This window comes from Triticum urartu, unplaced genomic scaffold (assembly GCF_003073215.2).
Source record: "Triticum urartu cultivar G1812 unplaced genomic scaffold, Tu2.1 TuUngrouped_contig_702, whole genome shotgun sequence".
Taxonomy (NCBI): domain Eukaryota; kingdom Viridiplantae; phylum Streptophyta; class Magnoliopsida; order Poales; family Poaceae; genus Triticum; species Triticum urartu.
In genome coordinates, this window is record NW_024117830.1 from 18,710 (window position 1) to 38,311 (window position 19,602).

At 43.7% G+C, this 19,602-nt stretch overlaps 1 long non-coding RNA gene across 6 annotated transcripts; it reads right to left on the reverse strand.

The window, feature by feature from the left end:
* Positions 1-14,121: 14,121 nt before the first annotated feature.
* On the reverse strand, positions 14,122-19,282 carry LOC125531396. Of its 6 annotated transcripts, none has more exons than XR_007293199.1 (6): positions 19,020-19,282; positions 17,221-18,921; positions 16,572-17,144; positions 16,134-16,468; positions 15,414-15,903; positions 14,122-14,392 (listed from the first exon to the last, which is right to left on the reverse strand). It is a non-coding gene; the product is annotated as an uncharacterized LOC125531396 (long non-coding RNA). The 6 variants fall into 6 exon arrangements; XR_007293198.1 differs by having other exon boundaries at positions 16,572-16,826; positions 16,906-18,921; XR_007293202.1 differs by having other exon boundaries at positions 14,125-14,392; positions 16,572-17,984; positions 18,846-18,918.
* Positions 19,283-19,602: the final 320 nt, after the last annotated feature.

The following is a 19,602-nucleotide window of genomic DNA, read 5'->3' on the forward strand; positions in this document are numbered from 1 at the left end:
AAGTTTATTCTAAAAATAGTTCTTAACTATTTTGATTTTTTGTTTAATTATTAAAAAAATTCCCATATAGGGTGGATATACAACCAAGACCCATTGGGTATTTCCCAAAAAATCCACCACTACATTCAACCTTGCATGAAAAAATATTTTCCATTCAATTACTAAATATTTTACAGTTATAGAATGTAATAATTCATATGAATTTTAAATGTTGGTTCTCATTTTATCAGCAGATTTTTTAATCAACCAATTCTACAATAAAGTACAGGGAATACTCTAGTTAACATAACACATATGCCGTCAATGGCGTATTGTGATGTCTATATCCTTTAGACTCGAAATAGGCTTGCGCCTTGCTTTATATATAAGACACATCTATCCTTTAGACCAGGGCATCATTTACTATGTTACTTTATCTGTCAGAATACGTATAGTTTTTTAACATAAGAAGGTCGATTTGCTTAATCAATACTCCCTTCGTCCGAAAAAGTTTGTCTCTTAAATGGATGTATCTAGCACCAAGTTAGTGCTAGATACATCTATTTGAAAGACAAAATTGGGACAAGCTTTTTCGGACTAAGGGAGTACTTGTAGTTCCCTGCTCCTCGGAAGCTAACCAAAAGTCTTTCACTCATAGCACACGTGTGGTGCGATCGATGTGTGAACTGTGCTAGGAACACACATGTGCTGTTTTTGTTGTTCATCAACGTTGTTTATTTTCTTGTTGTTCATCAACATTGTTTATTTTCTCCCTGGCATTATATAATCCGACCAGGGCCGGCCTTGGCCAGCTCAAGAAGTGACCGCCCGTCAGCAAGCCTGACGAAGGGCCCACGCCATCTGCACATGTATTTTGGTGTTTGTAGCAGCATACAGCCGTGACAGCCCACCACTAAGGAGTTTGGCCCATGAAAGAAACGAAACCCTAAAGTTTGACTGGAGTTTGGCCCATGATCCAGATTTGGTGAGGTAGATAACAACACGATCTTCCATAGTTTCACGTTTTTTCTCAATGATGAATATGACGGCCAGTCGTCTCCTACGTTGGCGGTGTCCGGGAGGACTGCTGTTTGGGCCTAGATATGTGATATACCCGATCTGTATAGGAACACAACAATCATAGACCAGCTACCCAGAAGGATTGGCATTGTTAATGTTGGGAAACGTAGCAATAATTTAAAAAATTTCTACGTGTCACCAAAATCAATCTAGGAGATGCTAACAACGAGAGAGAGGGACTGCATCTTCATACCCTTGAAGATCGCTAAGCGGAAGCGTTACACGAACGCGGTTGATGGAGTCGTACTCGCGGCGATTCAAATCGCGGAAGATCCGATCTAGCGCCGAACGGACGGCGCCTCCGCGTTCAACACACGTACAGCCCGGGGACGTCTCCTCCTTCTTGATCCAGCAAAGGGAGAGAAGAAGTTGAGGGAGAGCTTCGGCAGCACGACGGCGTGGTGGTGGACCTTGCAGTTCTCCGGCAGGGCTTCGCCAAGCACTACTACTACGAAGGAGGTGTTGGGGAGGGAGAGGGTTGCGACAGGGGAAGGGGTGCGGCTCCCATGCGCCTCCCCACTATATATAGGGGTGGAGGGGGCTGGTTTCTTGCCCTCCAAGTCCATTGGGGCGTTGGCAAAGGTGGGGAAAAGAAATCCCATCATTTCCCTTCCCCACCGATTGTTATTCCCCTTCTTTAGGGATCTTGATCTTATCCCTTCGGGATATGATCTTATTCCTTCTAAGGGGGATCTTGGTGTGCCTTGACCAGGGGTTGTGGGACCTTGCCGCTACTACCCACGTTCATGTGGGTCCCCCCATGCAGGTGGGCCCCACTCCGGAACCTTCTAGAACCTTCCCAGTACAATACCAAAAAATCCTGAGCATTTTCCGGTGGCCGAAATAGGACTTCCCATATATAAATCTTTACCTCCAGACCATTCAGGAACTCCTCATGACGTCCAGGATCTCATCCGGGACTCTGAACAACATTCGGTAACTGCACACTAATTCCCATAATAACTCTAGCGTCACCGAACCTTAAGTGTGTAGACCCTACGGGTTCGGGAATCATGCAGACATGACCGAGACCGCTCTCTGGCCAATAACCAACAGCGAGATCTGGATACCCATGTTGGCTCCCACATGTTCCACGATGATCTCATCCGATGAACCACGATGTCAGGGATTCAATCAATCCTGTATACAATTCCCTTTGTCAATCGGTATGTTACTTGCCCGAGATTCGATCGTCGGTAACCCAATACCTCGTTCAATCTCGTTACCGGCAAGTCACTTTACTCGTACTGTAATGCATGATCCCTTGATCAACCACTTGGTCACATTGAGCTCATTATGATGATGCATTACCGAGTGGGCCCAGAGATACCTCTCCGTCATACGGAGTGATAAATCCCAGTGTCGATTCGTGCCAACCCAACAGACACTTTCGGAGATACCTGTAGTGCACCTTTATAGCCACCCAGTTACGTTGTGACGTTTGGTGCACCCAAAGCATTCTATCCGGGAGTTGCACAATCTCATGGTCTAAGGAAATGATACTTGACATTAGAAAAGATTTAGCAAACGAACTACATGATCTTGTGCTACGCTTAAGATTGGGTCTTGTCCATCACATCATTCTCCTAATGATGTGATCCCGTTATCAATGACATCCAATGTCCATGGTCAGGAAACCATGACCATCTATTGATCAACAAGCTAGTCAACTAGAGGCTTACTAGGGACATGTTGTGGTCTATGTATTCACACATGTATTACGGTTAATACAATTATAGCATGAACAATAGACAATTATCTTGAACAAGAAATACGATAATAACCATTTTATTATTGCCTCTAGGGCATATTTCCAACAGTCTCCCACTTGCACTAGAGTCAATAATCTAGTTCACATCACTATGTGATTGTAATGAATCCAACACCCATAGGGTTTGTTCATATCTTGCTTGTGAGAGAGGTTTATTAGTCAATGGGTCTGAACCTTTTAGATCCATGTGTGCTTTGCAAATCTCTATGTCATCTTGTAGATGCAGTTACCACGCGCTACTTTGAGCTATTCCAAATAACTGCTCTACTATATGAATCCGGTTTACTACTCAGAGTCTTCTGGATTAGTGTCAAAGTTTGCATCGACGTAACCCTTTACGACGAACTCTTTTACCACCTCCATAATCGAGAAAATTCCTTAGTCCATTAGTTACTAAGGATAAGTTCGACCGCTGTCATGTGATCCATTCATGGATCACTCTTGTACCCCTTGACTGACTCATGGCAAGGCACACTTCAGGTGCGGTACACAACATAGCATACTGTATAGCCTACGTCTAAAGCATAGGGGACGATCTTCATCCTTTCTCTCTCTTCTGCCGTGGTCAGGTCTTGAGTCTTACTCAATACTCACACCTCGTAACACAGCCAAGAACTCCTTCTTTGCTGATCTATTTTGAACTCCTTCAAAATCTTGTCACGGTATGTATTCATTTGAAAGTACTATTAAGCGTTTTTTGATCTATCCTTATAGATCTTGATGCTCAATGTTCAAGTAGCTTTATCCAGGTTCTCCATTGAAAAATACCTTTTCAAATAACCCTGCATGCTTTCCAGAAATTCTACATCATTTCTGATCAACAATATGTTAACAACATATACTCATCAAAAATTCTATAGTGCTCCCACTCACTTTTTGGAAATACAAGTTTCTCATAAACTTTGTATAAACCCAAAATCTTTGATCATCTCATCAAAGCGTACATTCCAACTCCGAGATGCTTACTCCAGTCCTTAGAAGGATTGCTGGAGCTTTGCATACTTGTTAGCATCTTTCAGGATTGACAAAACCTTCTGGTTGTATACAACCTTTCCTCAAGAAAATCGTCAAGGAAACAATGTTTTGACATCCTATATGCAAGATTTCATAAATAATGCAGTAACTGCTAATATAATTCCAACAGACTCTTAGCATCGCTACGAGTGAGAAAGTCTCATCGTAGTCAACTCCTTGAACTTGTCGGAAAACATCTTAACGACAAGTCGAGCTTTCTTAATGGTGACACTTACCATCATTGTCCGTCTTCCTTTTAAAATCCATCTGCACCCATCAGCCTTACGACCGTCAAGTAGTTCTTCCAAAGTCTATACTTTGTTTTTATACATGGATCCTCTCTCGGATTTTATGGCCTCGAGGCATTCGTCGAAATCCGGGCCCACCATTGCTTCTCCATAGCTCGTAGGTTCATTGTTGTCTAGCAACATGACTTCCAAGACAGGATTACGTACCGCTCTGAAGTAGTACGCATCCTTGTCGACCTACGAGGTTTGGTAGTGACTTGATCCGAAGTTTCATAATCACTATCATAAGCATCCACTTCAATTGGTGTAGGTGCCCATGAACAACTTCTTGTGCCCTGATACACACTAGTTGAAGTGACGGTTCAATAACCTCATCAAGTCTCCACCATCCTCCCACTCAATTCTTTCGAGAGAAACTTTTCCTCGAGAAATGACCCGATTCTAGAAACAATCCCTTTTGCTTCCGGATCTGATACAGGAGGTATACCCAACTGTTTTGGGTATTCTATGAAGATGCATTTATCCGCTTTGGGTTTGAGCTTATCAGCCTGAAACTTTTTCGCATAAGCGTCGCAGCCCCAAAATTTAAGAAACGACAGCTTAGGTTTCTCTAAACCATAGTTCATACGGTGTCATATCAACGGAATTACGTGGTGCCCTATTTAAAGTGAATGCGGTTGTCTCTAATGCCTAACCCATAAACGATAGTGGTAATTCGATAAGAGACATCATGGTTTGCACCACATCCAATAGGGTGCAGCTATGATGTTCGGACACACCATCACACTATGGTGTTCCAGGCGGTATTAGTTGTGAAATAATTTCCGCAATGTCTTAATTGTGTGCCAAACTCGTAACTCAGATGTTCATCTCTATGATCATATCATAGACATTTTATCCTCTTGTGACAACGATCTTCAACTTCACTCTGAAGTTACTTGAACCTTTCAATAATTCAGACTTGTGTTTCATCAAGTAAATATTCTCAGCATCTACTCAAATCATCTGTGAAGTAAGAGCATAGCGATATCCACTGCGTGCCTCAACACTCATTGGATTGCACACATCAAATGTATTACTTCCAACAAGTTGCTTTCTTGTTCCATCTTACTGAAAACGAGGCCTTTCAGTCATCTTGCCCATGTGGTATGGTTTGCATGTCTTAAGTGATTCAAAATCAAGTGAGTCCAAACGATGGAGTTTCTTCATGCGTATAAACCAATAGACATGGTTCGCATGTCTCAAACTTTTCAAAAACGAGTGAGTCCAAAGATCCATCAACATGGAGCTTCTTCATGCGTTTTATACCAACATGACTCAAATGGCAGTGCCACAAGTATGTGGTACTATCATCACTATCTTATATGTTTTGGCATGAACATGTGTATCACTACGATCGAGATTCAATAAACCATTCATTTTAGGTGCAATACCATTGATGGTATTATTCAAATAAACAGAGTAACCATTATTCTCCTTAAATGAATAACCGTATTGCGATAAATATAATCCAATCATGTCTATGCAAACACCAAATAAAAATTATTTAGGTTTAACACCAATATCGATGGTAAAGGGAGCATGCCATGCTTGATCACATCAACCTTGGAAACACTTCCAACACATATCATCATCTCACCTTCAGCTAGTTTCCGTTTATTCTGTAGCCTTTTATTTCGAGTTATTAACACTTAGCAACTGAACCAGTATTTTAATACCCTGGTGCTACTAGGAGTACTAGTGAAGTACACATTATAATATATATCCAATATACTTATGCCGACCTCGCCAGCCTTCTCATTTACCGAGTATCTAGGGTAGTTCTGATTCAGTGACCGTTCCCCTCATTATAGAAGCACTTAGTCTCGGGTTTGGGTTCAACCTTGGGTTTCTTCACTAGAGCAGCAACTGATTTGCCGTTTCATGAAGTATCCCTTCTTTCCCTTGCCCTTCTTGAAACTAGTGGTTTAACCATCAACAATTGATGCTCCTTCTTGATTTCTACTTTCGCGGTGTCAAACATCACGAGTTGCTCAAGGATCATCATGTCTATCCCTGATATGTTATAGTTCATCACGAAGCTCCAATAGCTTGGTGGCAGTGACTATGGAGAACCTTCACTATCTCATCTGGAAGATTAAATCCCACTCGATTCAAGCGATTGTAGTACTCAGACAATCTGAGCACATGCTCAACGATTGAGCTTTTCTCCCTTAGTTTGCAGGCTTAAGAAACTTGTCAGAGGTCTCATACCTCTTGACGGTGGCACTAGTCTGAAATTCCAATTTCAGTCTTTGGAACATCTCATATGTTCTGCGACATTTCAAAAAATGTCTTTTGGTGCCACAATTCTAAACCGTTAGTATTATGCACTGAACTATCACGTAGTCATAAAAACGTGTATGTCAGATGTTTCCCAACATCTACAGACGACGCTCGAGGTTCAACACACTGAGCGGTGAATTAAGGACATAGCCCTTCTGTGCAGCAATGAGGACAATCCTCAGTTCACGGACCCAGTCCGCATAATTGCTACTGTCAACTCTCAACTAAATTTTCTCTAGGAACATATCTAAAACAGTAGAACCAAAGCGTGAGCTACGACATAATTTGCAAAGACCTTTTGACTATGCTCATGATAATTAAGTTCATCTAATCAAATTATTCAATGAACTCCCACTTAGATAGACATCCCTCTAGTCATCTAAGTGATACATGATCCGAGTCAACTAGGCCGTGTCCGATCATCACGTGAGACGGACTAGTAATCATCGGTGAACATCTTCATGTTGATCGTATCCACTATACGACTCATGTTCAACCTTTCGGTCTTCCGTGTTCCGAGGCCATGTCTGTACATGCTAGGCTCGTCAAGTCAACCTAACTGTTTCGCATGTGTAAATCTAGCTTACACCCGTTGTATGCGAACGTTAGAATCTATCACACCCGATCATCACGTGGTGCTTCGAAACAACGAACCTTCGCAATGGTGCACAGTTAGGGGGAACACTTTCTTGAACTTTTAGCGAGGGATCATCTTATTTATGCTACCGTCGTTCTAAGCAAATAAGATGTAAACATGACAAACATCACATGAAAATCATAAAGTGACATGATATGACAAATATCATCTTGCGCCTTTTGACCTCCATCTTCGAGGCGCGGCATGATCACCTTCGTCACCGGCATGACATCATGATCTCCATCATCGTGTCTTCATGAAGTTGTCTCGCCAACTATTACTTGTACTACTATGGCTAACGGTTAGCAATAAAGTAAAGTAATTACATGGCATTTTTCTTTGACACGCAGGTCATACAATAAATTAAGACAACTCCTATGGCTCCTACCGGTTGTCATACTCATCGACATGCAAGTCGTGATTCCTATTACAAGAACATGATCAATCTCATACATCACATATATCATTCATCACATCCTTTTGGCCATATCACATCACACGACATATGCTGCAAGAACAAGTTAGACGTCCTCTAATTGTTGTTGCAAGTTTTTACGTGGCTGCTATAGGTTTCTCGCAAGAACGTTTCTTACCTACGCCAAAACCACAACGTGATATGCCAATTTCTATTTACCCTTCATAAGGACCCTTTTCATCGAATCCGGTCCGACTAAAGTGGGAGAGACAGACACCCGCTAGCCACCTTATGCAACTAGTGCATGTCAGTCGGTGGAACCTGTCTCACGTAAGCGTACGTGTAAGGTCGGTCCGGGCCGCTTCATCCCACGATGCCGCCGAATCAAGATAAGACTAGTAACGGCAAGTAAATTGACAAAATCGATGCCCACAACAACTTGTGTTCTACTCGTGCATAGAATCTACGCATAGACCTAGCTCATGATGCCACTGTTGGGGAACGTAGCAATAATTCAAAAAAAAATTACGTGTCACCAAGATCAATCTAGGAGATGCTAGCAACGAGAGAGAGGGATTACATCTTCATACCCTTGAAGATCGCTAAGCGGAAGCGTTACACGAACGCGGTTGATGGAGTCGTACTCGCCGCGATTCAAATCGTGGAATATCCGATCTAGCGCCGAACGGACGGCGCCTCCGCGTTCAACACACGTATAGCACGGGGACGTCTCCGCCTTCTTGATCCAGCAAGGGGAGAGAAGAAGTTGAGGGAGAGCTCCGGCAGCACGATGGCGTGGTGGTGGACCTTGTAGTTCTCCGGCAGGGCTTTGCCAAGCACTACTACTACAAAGGTGGTGTTGGGGAGGGAGAGGGTTGCGACAGGGGAAGGGGTGCGGCTCCCATGCGCCTCCCCACTATATATAGGGGTGGAGGGGGCTGGTTTCTTGCCCTCCAAGTCCATTGGGGCGTTGGCAAAGGTGGGGAAAAGAAATCCCATCATTTCCCTTCCCCACCGATTGTTATCCCCCTTCTTTAGGGATCTTGATCTTATCCCTTCGGGATATGATCTTATTCCTTCTAAGGGGGATCTTGGTGCGCCTTGACCAGGGGTTGTGGGGCCTTGCCCCTACTACCCACGTTCATGTGGGTCCCCCCATGCAGGTGGGCCCCACTCCGGAACCTTCTAGAACCTTCCCGGTACAATACCGAAAAATCCTGAACATTTTCCGGTGGCCAAAATAGGACTTCCCGTATATAAATCTTTACCTCCGGACCATTCCGGAACTCCTCGTGACGTCCAGGATCTCATCCGGGACTCCGAACAACATTTGGTAACTGCACACTAATTCCCATAACAACTCTAGCGTCACCGAACCTTAAGTGTGTAGACCCTACGCGTTCGGGAATCATGCAGACATGACCGAGACAGCTCTCTGGCCAATAACCAACAGCGGGATCTGGATACCCATGTTGGCTCCCACATGTTCCACGATGATCTCATCCGATGAACCACGATGTCAGGGATTCAATCAATCCTGTATACAATTCCCTTTGTCAATCGGTACGTTACTTGCCCGAGATTCGATCGTCGGTATCCCAATACCTCGTTCAATCTCGTTACCGGCAAGTCACTTTACTCGTACCATAATGCATGATCCCGTGATCAACCACTTGGTCACATTGAGCTCATTATGATGGTGCATTACCAAGTGGGCCCAGAGATACCTCTCCGTCATACGGAGTGACAAATCCCAGTCTCGATTCGTGCCAACCCAACAGACACTTTCAGAGATACCTGTAGTGCACCTTTATAGCCACCCAGTTACGTTGTGACGTTTGGTGCACCCAAAGCATTCCTACGGTATCCGAGAGTTGCACAATCTCATGGTCCAAGGAAATGATACTTGACATTAGAAAAGCTTTAGCAAACGAACTACACGATCTTGTGCTACGCTTAAGATTGGGTCTTGTCCATCACATCATTCTCCTAATGATGTGATCTCGTTATCAATGACATCCAATGTCCATGGTCAGGAAACCATGACCATCTATTGATCAACGAGCTAGTCAACTAGAGGCTTACTAGGGACATGTTGTGGTCTATGTATTCACACATGTATTAAGGTTTCCGGTTACTACAATTATTCAATTAACAATAGACAATTTTCATGAACAAGAAATACAATAATAACCATTTTATTATTGCCTCTAGGGCATATTTCCAACAGTTAACAGCATTGAGATGAATCCCACCAGGGTGTTTATATCACCTGACTGGGAGTTGTTGTTCCCTTTGAGCTTGCTGATCGCAGAAACTAGGATCAGTTCAGATCACGTGCCTTTTATCCTAGCCTCAGGGAAGGACAGGGTCGGGCGCATCCCTCGTTTCTTCTTTGAAACGGCATGGTTCGAAAAACCCGAATTCGACTCCATCTTTAGGGCAAGGTGGATCGATTGTGTTAGTCAGGTGGGCCACCAGCGCGGCCCAATGGATTTCTGGATTGCGGTTGGTGGCTGCCTGCGGGCTAGCTTAAAAGGCTGGGGGGCCAATTTAGGCGGTCAAGATAGATCGCTAAGGGAAGGTATTGTAGCAGAGATTGCGAGCCTCGATAGGCAGGCGGATGCGCGGCCTTTTTCCGAACAAGAATGGGTCCGCCGTTACGCTCTGGAAAATCAGCTGCAGTCACTTCTCTGTGCGGAGGAGGAATACTGGAGGCGCCGGGGAGGCCTCAAGTGGGTGCTAAAAGGTGACGCAAACACCAAGTACTTCCACGCCTATGCCAATGGGAGACGACGCAGGTGCACGATCTTTCGTCTGCAGTCAGATCAGGGGCTTCTGCTAACGCAGGCGGAGATCGTGCGGCACGTCTACGACTTTCACATTCAACTCGTGGGGACGAGCGAGGATCAGCGAGCAGGGGTGCGCGCTGATCTTTGGGACCCTTCCCAATTGGTCACTGACCAGGAAAATGAGGAGTTGGGGCTCACATTTTTTCCAGAGGAGATCGACGCCGCTTTGCGGGGCATGAAAGCAGACACATCGCCAGGACCGGACGGGTGGCCTGTTGCCATGTTCAAACACTTCTGCTCGCTGCTTCAGGGGCCGCTCTTTGAGGTGTGCAACGGTTTCATGCACGGAACAGTCGACATTTCCCGGCTCAACTTTGGGATCCTGTCTCTGTTTCCCAAGGTGGCGGGTGCGGACAATATCCGTCAGTTTAGGCCTATAGCGCTCATTAACGTCCCCTTCGAGATTTGCTCCAAAGCCACAACCACGCGCCTAGTCCCGATCGCTCAACATACTATTAGTCGCACTCAAACAACTTTTATTCGCGGTCGGAACATTTTGGAGGGTGCGCTAGCATTGCAGGAGATCATCCATGAACTTAAGCGCACTAAGGAGTCGGCCGTTATCCTTAAGTTTGATTTCGAGAAAGCTTATGACTGTGTCAACTGGAATTTCTTGCGTCAGGTCCTCCTTAGTAGAGGCTTCTCGGCCGGGTGGGTTCACAGAGTCATGCAACTGGTCACGGGTGGCCAGACTGCTATCTCGGTGAACGGGGAGATTGGAAGTTTCTTCCGGAACAAGCGGGGATTGCGTCAGGGTGACCCCATGTCCCCGCTCCTGTTCAATTTTGTGGTCGACGCCCTTGCGGCTATGCTAAGGAGGGCGACCACGGCTGGCCACATCAAGGGAGTGGTTGGCCACCTTATCCCAGGGGGGATCTCGCACTTGCAGTACGCAGATGACACAATGCTACTGTTTCAGCCGGACACCCACAATATTGCCACTATGAAAGCGTTGCTTTTGAGCTTTGAACTCACGTCCGGTCTTAAAATCAATTTTCACAAGTGCGAAATGTTGTCTATGGGGATAGACAGCGAGGAGGAGCAGCGTATCGCGGACCTCCTAAACTGTAAAGTGGGAAAGTTCCCCTTTAGGTACTTAGGCCTACCCCTCGCACCGCGCCGCGTGACGATAGAGGAGTGGACTCCGTTAACTGGGAAAGCAGGGAAGAAAGTGAGCCCTTGGAGGGGCAAGTTCATGTCTTCTGCGGCGAGACTTGTCCTCACTAACTCAAGTCTCTCCTCCTTGCCCATGTTTGCAATGGGCTTATTCTTGTTGGCTGAAGGGGTTCGCGTCAAGTTGGACACGCCTCAGGCTCGTTTCTTTTGGGAAGGGACGGGCCTAAAACGCAAATAGCACTTGGTCAAGTGGGCTGCGGTATGTAGACCCAAATCCTTGGGAGGATTAGGGATCATTAACACTAGGCTACACAATTTAGCGCTGATGTGTAAGTGGATTTGGAAGCTATCGCAAGGGACGACGGGCTTATGGGCCGACATCCTTCGGGCCAAGTACTTCCCAAACGGGAATTTCTTCAAAGGGGAAGCAAGGGGCTCTCCCTTTTGGCAAGATTTGCAGACCATCAGACTGGCCTTCGATCTAGGGGCCAAGTTTACGACCGGCAATGGTCGTTCTGCCCGTTTCTGGTTAGATTTCTGGGTGGGCGACCGATCACTCTGGGAAGAGTTCCCAGAGCTCTAATCCCTAGTGGTTCATCCGAAACTTAAGGTGGTTGAGGCTATGGCTGCTCCTCAGGCCTTAGCTTTCCGCCGAAACCTCGACGTGCAGGAGTTAGCAAGGTGGGAGGCTTTGCTAGCTCTGACAACCTTAGTGATGCTATCAGACGAGCCGGACAGGGTGTCCTGGCATCTCAAAGCTTCCGGGAGGTTTACCGTTAAATCCTTATACCACAAACTGTGCCAGGGGTCGGCACAGCGAGAGGTGAAAGGTCTTTGGCACACTCGCTTACCGCTTAAGATCAAATTCTTTCTATGGCAATTGTTCCGGGACCGGTTACCCACTTCTGTCAACATTGCTAAAAGGAATGGCCCGACAACGGGAGCGTGTGTGCTGTGTGGTAACCCAGAAAACGTGAATCACGCCTTTTTTCTCTGCCCTCTTGATCGGTTCGCGTGGAGTGCCATGCAGGAGGCTGGGGGGATAGCCTGGGATGCTCGATCCACTTCCGAACTTGTAGAACTCTTACATTCGGTGCAGGGTCAGGCAAAACGGGTGCTCTGGACCAGTATCGGAGTGATGCTTTGGTCGCTATGGCTCACACGCAACAAGTTTACCATAGAAGGAACGTTCCCGTCGCACCCGACTAACATTATATGCAAATGCTCTATCCTCTTGCAGCAATGGAGTCCGTTGGCGAAGCGGAAGGACACTGATCTCATGAAGATAGCACAACTGCGGGTGCACCAAGTGTTTGTGGCGGCTAGGGAGCCGGCGATGCCTCCTTGACGATGGGGCATTCATTTTGTTTTCGCGAGCCTGCGTGCTTCTGCTTAGGGGCTTTGGCCTTGTAATCAGCTCGTAGCCCGGCTTTTGGACCCTTCTTAGACTATCGTTATTGTTGGGTCGTGTTGCTGTGAATGGGTGTGTGACCGTCTTTCTGATACTATGCCTGTTCTGTTGTGGGCTTTATTAATTTAAAGCCGGACGCTCCTAGCGTCTCCGTTCTAAAAAAATCCCACCAGGTTCTTCGAATGAAATAACTATATACAGGTCCGGGCAATAATATATGTTGCCAAACCCTTGATCCGATTTACAGCTCTGAATGTGACGTTTTCCGTGAAGTTTGAAAATATGGGACTTTTCTGCGATTGTGTTGCACTGTGTCAAGAAACATAGATGTGTGATTGTACATTCGCTTGCCTCTCTTACAATAGTTCGTTCCAAATGACATCATGAAATGCACAAATTATAATGGGTTGGACTGGTTTGAGTGGTTAAAAGAACATTTGGTTCGTGCATTAGTTGCACCGACTAGACATATATATGGAAAACGCACCAAGTGAAAATAGAAGTGTTGGCCATAAAAATGAAGAGGGTGGAGTGGATTCAGAGATAAACCACTCGTTCACACCACATACATCTAGAAATTTCATTAGTTAAAACTAAGCTAGATAATCTTGTTCTACAAAGCTCTATTAAGATAATAATTTTAGAATTGTGCATTACTTTTGTTTTCGAGAAACCTGATAGAAGCGTGTCATATTAATTGCATGTCATATTAATTTTTGTGGTGAACTAAGCTACCCATGTAAATATACACACATACTAAAATAGGCACAAACACATATAAAAAATATATGTAACACAAGAATGATTATTTCTTAGTCCTAAAAATTAGAGTTCTACATTAGCACTGGAATGTTCTAATGGTAGACGTTTGATTTGGATAACAACAAATACAGTTTCAATATTACCAATATAATTACGTTCGTAATGTTGTGAACTACAATAGATGATATAGTTAATAATTTATAATAAAAAGTGTATCAATATTCCACTTGGTCAAGATTTAAGATATGAGTATAAAAATTAAAAATGTTTAGTATAAATAGTGTTTCTAGAAGTATCTCCTCTAATACTTACAGCTCGTTTAGGAACCAGACTTTCATTTCCTGGGAGCATTTCATTTTGTGGGATCTAAATTCCAAGTTCAATTTTCTTGTTTTGCTGCCAGAGGGGATTTGTGAAATGAATGTCATATGCTGTTTGTTGCTATGTGCATATCTCAATATACACAATCAACACATTTACTATCTAAAAAATGACAATCAGCCCCCAAAAAACTGTGTATTTTTTCAATGATCAAGATAAAACAGATCTAGACAACATTATCTTCACACATTCAAACATTCAAATATAATAATCTATAATGCAGATAATAATAGTGATAACATCTTTGAAAAGCCATTAAAGGCTGAATATGCTCGTCGGAAACAAAGATCTTCAAACCATTACAAATGCATTAGGACCATAAAAAATAAATCTTTGCATCCATTAAAGAGGCTTGAACTTGCATCTAGATCTTAGTTTGGCCTTCAGGCTTTGTTGTTACCCTGCAGACATCATCAGAAGCATGTAAGCAAACTTACTGTAGTAGTTAGCAAATGTGAAGCTTTTAAAATACCGTCTTAATTTATTAATTGGCACAATTGAAAACTCATATTTTTCTTCTGTATAATAAGCTACAACACACAAAGTTGTATATAAAAGGCAGAGAGGTCAAAAAGTCATCAATTTTAAAGAGTCACAACTCAAAATTCATGAGCGGTGAAACATTGAATCAAGTAGAAAACTCATGTTATTTTTCTTCGCGTTTGTAACTTGCACTCTGAAATCTGAAGTAACATAAACTCTACACTAAAGACAGATAGATGAAGTTTTCTCAAAGTTATGATATCTCTAAAGAGGGTCACAAGGTTCCCAATGAACACAAGAAAATTATGAGAAATGTTCAGCAATTGAACCTAATCAATGACAGGTTCATGGCTCCTTAACAAGGCATCACATTACTACCTCATATAGTTGCAGTGTTTGTTTTCATGGTATTCAGGCCAACATGAGATTGAAGAATCTGTTTATCAAGCTACAAAAGCATAGACTAATCAAGACTCGACTTACAGTGAACTGCCGCATACCATTCAAAAATAACTACAGAAATATATTAACCCTAATTAAACAAACGCAAGGTCCAATGACCATTCATTCCTCCATGATCTACTCCTACTAGAAGACAACAAGATCCCGAGCTGTTGAGCACTCTAAAGACCAAGGAATCTCAAATATTGCAGTGCTGGGTCTGGCCCTATAAATAAATGCATCAGACTGTTGTTTTCGAGATTGATTAGGCAGAGAGGTAAAAAGTTGCGTCATATGAATCATTAGTTCTGAAATCCCAGTTTATGATGAATGAGACAGGTAACCAGCTATAGTACACAATGCGATCGAAGAAAAAATTATGGTGGAGACGAGACCGAATCATAGAGGGGAAATCAAAAGGCAAGGGACACATGTTAACTAAACAACTATATTTCTCTAACTACGAGGAACATGAGCAGTCCATTTCTAGCAACATACCTTCATTGGTTGATTTGCTTGCGGATCCATTTCTTCTTCATCCTTTCAGGCAGCGCCATAAGAGCCTTGAACTTGCGGTCATCTGCTATGAGGATATCATAAGCTGCCAGCAAGTCATCATCATCAAGTCCAGCAATTGCATTGAGAGCATCAAGTATTTCTTCGGGAGAGGAGGGTTTATCGCGAGGAACAACTTGAGCAATATCAGCTTTGTAGGCGCTTGTAAAATTATCCTGTTTTTCACCAAGCATAGATGCAATTGAGTCATCTGATCGGTATCTTTCTTCTTCTGTTCCTCACCGGTTTGAGTAGAAGATGTCGCGGCAGACTCGATGTTGACATTGTTCACATTCTCCGCAGCCATTTCCGCAGCACTTTCAGCGGCGGTTCTGGCTCCGGTTCCCGTGGCATGATCCTTCAAGAAGACAAGGCTGATTGAGTCCCAAAACTTTATGACCTTATGCCTGTAGCAAGCGGCATCTTTGTTTGCCTGCAAAACATGTAGACAGATAGTCACATGTCATGGTGGAAAATGTAACACACATCCATCAAACACCAAATACAAATCCAAAGAGAAAACATGGACATCATGATATATCAATACAAGTATGAGTGACAACAAAAGATAGTAATTAAGTAAGAAACTTGACCACATGAAAGATGAAACTGAATCTCATGGCCATGCCATGAATACATAGTTGCTTAATATGTAGTGCTTACCTTGACATAGTTGCTCCACACGTCCTCACTATCAACCATAAGCTTGTTATGGGTCCAATCCCACCCAAAACCACTCGTTGACAACATCTTGCTGACATTGACATAGTGTCTATCAATAGTCTTGCACCTTGATATGACATTCTCCTTTGTGATATCCACATTGCACTTGGCTCGAACATTATTGACAACTGCAGTGAAAACATGCGGCTTCCACCCATTTTGAGCACGGTCCCCTCTATTGTAATGCTCCACGAACACATTCAACATTGCCTCGTCCATTTCATCCGTCCAGGAAGGTAGTTTCTACCTCCTCTCTTCTCCACATCCATATCTTCCTGCAAGCAACAATACATGTATGAGACAAACGTAGAATCAAAAGAGAGAGAGAGAGAGAGAGAGAGGGTTCAAAAAATAGGCATATGAAATATATGAACATACAAATGAATGAATTCAATGATTGGCTCCCCCGTGTCTCCTTTGGTAATCTGCCCACATTTGATGAGCTAAGGTATCTCGCTTGTTGTTCCACTCAGTTGTTGATTCAACATGTCTAATCATGTTTGGTTCTTCGGGATGTTCGATGGCAGCATCATTTAACTGATTATCCATGTCAATTAGCATTATATCATCCATCTCTCTCTGCCTATCTCTTAGAAAGTTATGCAATATGCAGCAAGCATTAATGACACGAATCTGCGAGATGGTATTATTGGCGAGTTAATAAAAACTAAAAATAAACGGAGGCTTGGTTTTGCAATATACCATGTGATACCTGATTCCGTATGCGAAAAAATGAACTAGTCCTCAAAATAGCCCATCTCATCTTTAGTAGACCAAAAGTTCTCTCTATCACATTCCTAGCTGATGCATGTCGCATATTATATAACTCTCTTGGAGTTTGTGGGTTATTTCCATTAGCCGCCCATTCTTTCAAATGGTACCAGATTGACCGGTATGGAGCAAAGAAGCTCGGACCATTAGTGTACCTAGCATCTACAAGGTAGTATTTTCCTAATGTTTGCAAAAATAACAAGTATTAGATATTATATTTACATTGAAATATTATAACTTAGTTGTTCTACCGTACCAAGACAGAGAATTGCCATGTGGAACTCTAAAAGCGTCTTGTCGTGACATTGCATCTCGCAACACTCGTGAATCTGATGCAGAACCTTCCCATCCAGCTAAGACATACAAAAACTTCATATTCCGGTCACAAACACCAAGCACATTAGTGGTCACATCTTGCTTTCTATTCCTGTATCTGCCTTGCTTGAGAGCGGAAACACGGACATCAACATGTGTGCCATCTAAAGCTCCTAGCCCATCTGGAAACCATTTCCATCTACTATCCTCAGGCTGCTCAGCTGAAGGGCTTGGTAACTTTATAAACTCATGAGACAAGGAAAGGACAGCTCTTAAGATCTCATTGAAATGCCTACTGATTGTCTCGAGTGCCCATCTATACGTGCTTTCAATTAACCGGTATTTCATCCCATGGCTTAGCACTAGCAGGAACATTGTGACTGATTCTTCAACTGACACATAAAATGTGTCCCCCAAACCACATCTTTCACGCAAGATAGCGCACAGGTCCACAAAGGACGGTTTAGTTAGGCGCAAACTATCAAAACAGTGCTTGTTAGAACCCTGATAAATTGATCTAAGCATCTGCATTCTAATCCTAATCTCTGCCTCATCCTCACTGAAATCATCAAGCTCTCTAATCTTCCTCTGACAATATGTGTGTTGAACTATCGCGACAACCGACACAAAAAATCCAGCAGCTGCCCTCTTCCTTTTCTTTCTCCTCTCATCGTCATGCAATGTGTTAATGTGCAAGTCCGACATCTATATTAAGATGAAGAAAACAACAATTGAGAAAGCACTCAAGCTTGATTACTAGTGGTACACAAAAAACTCATGCTCATTGCTTCTGTACATGCCTAGCTCATAGTGAAAAAAGCCCATAAATTGTGTATATATAATGACATAGGACTGTGTATATATAATGACAGAACATAGCATGTATATATAGTGTATATATAATGCCAGCGGAAGATTTTCTCATGCATTAAGTTGGATAAGAATTCTGAAGCTGGGGAAAATTAGGCTTCAGACAGCAAACAACAGAGACTAGCATCGCTGCAATCATCCTTTTGTCTCAACTAGTAAGGACCATTTTATTTATTTATTAAGACCAGCCTATGGAGACAAATGTTGTGCAGTATTGTAAAGAGAAAGAAGAACAAAACTTCAGAGGCCTCATTAGAATAACTAGTAAACAGAGTCTGCTCATATACAGTAAGCAGAGCGCTAGAATTTTATCACATACTGGTCACATAGTGGCTTACATAAATTTAATAGTCCGGTAGTGGGGAAGTTCAAACAAGGAACTTGAATTATTTCGAGCAATGCTCCTAGATTATGTAGTGAACAAATATCTTGTTATTATAGCCTGCAGGCCACTATCTGTTTTCGTTCCCAAATCTGATGCATGGTTTAATTTGCTGGGACATGAAACTGAACAAAACAAGTGCATGGGTATCTACTAATCATATCTAAAGCAAGTGATCACCAGTCATATCAATTCTGAGGGTATGTACTAATCACCAGTCTATCACCATGGCAATACATGATAGGATTACCAAGCAGTTTGGTATGAGGCTTGACAAAACAGAGACCACGGAGAGAGGAGGCGAGCTGACCAACCATGGGTTGGCGGAGGAGTCGTCAAGAAGTCGATCTACTGTCTGGATCTGGTCGGTGACTGGAGGGAGGTGTGCTGCTGAACAGTGGGGTGGGGTTAGGGTTAGGGTTCAACCAAAAAAGATGCATCAGAGAGGGGGGGAAGAGAGGGGGAGAAGAGAGGTGGAGGGAACTTACAAGGAGTTGAGATCTCGAAGGATGAGGGACGGGGAGTCGACGGCGGAGGGTGCGTTGCCGTGAAATCCTGAGTAAAGAGGATGAGGGACGGGGCGTCGACGAAGGAGCTATTCACCGGCAGAGGGTGCGTCGCCGGCGGCCGAGAAGGCTGGATTCATGGCAGCTGTGGTGGTGGACGGGAGATTTGGCGGCGGCGGCGGGCGTCTGGGAAGGGAGGGAGGAAGGGAGACGAGCGCGTCGGGACGAGGGGAGTGGCGAGAATGACGGGGGAGGGCACGGGATTTGGGGCTAGGCAAGTTTTAATTCTCTGGAATTTAAAAATGAAGTCCGACGGTCAATTCCGGTGCAGCCAAACGAGTAAATTCCGGAATTCGCAAATGAAATCCACTGAATTCGACCAAAATGATAGGAGCCAAACGAGCTGTTAGTGAACATTACCTGCATTCTCGTGAAACTTGTCATTATGCTTAATGTTGGGGTAAATGTGCACCTTACTAGGAATTAATTTGACAGAGTTTATATTTTGCGACATCAAAATTTACATATATGCAAGTGAAAGCGGCAATGCACAATCAGGTCGACA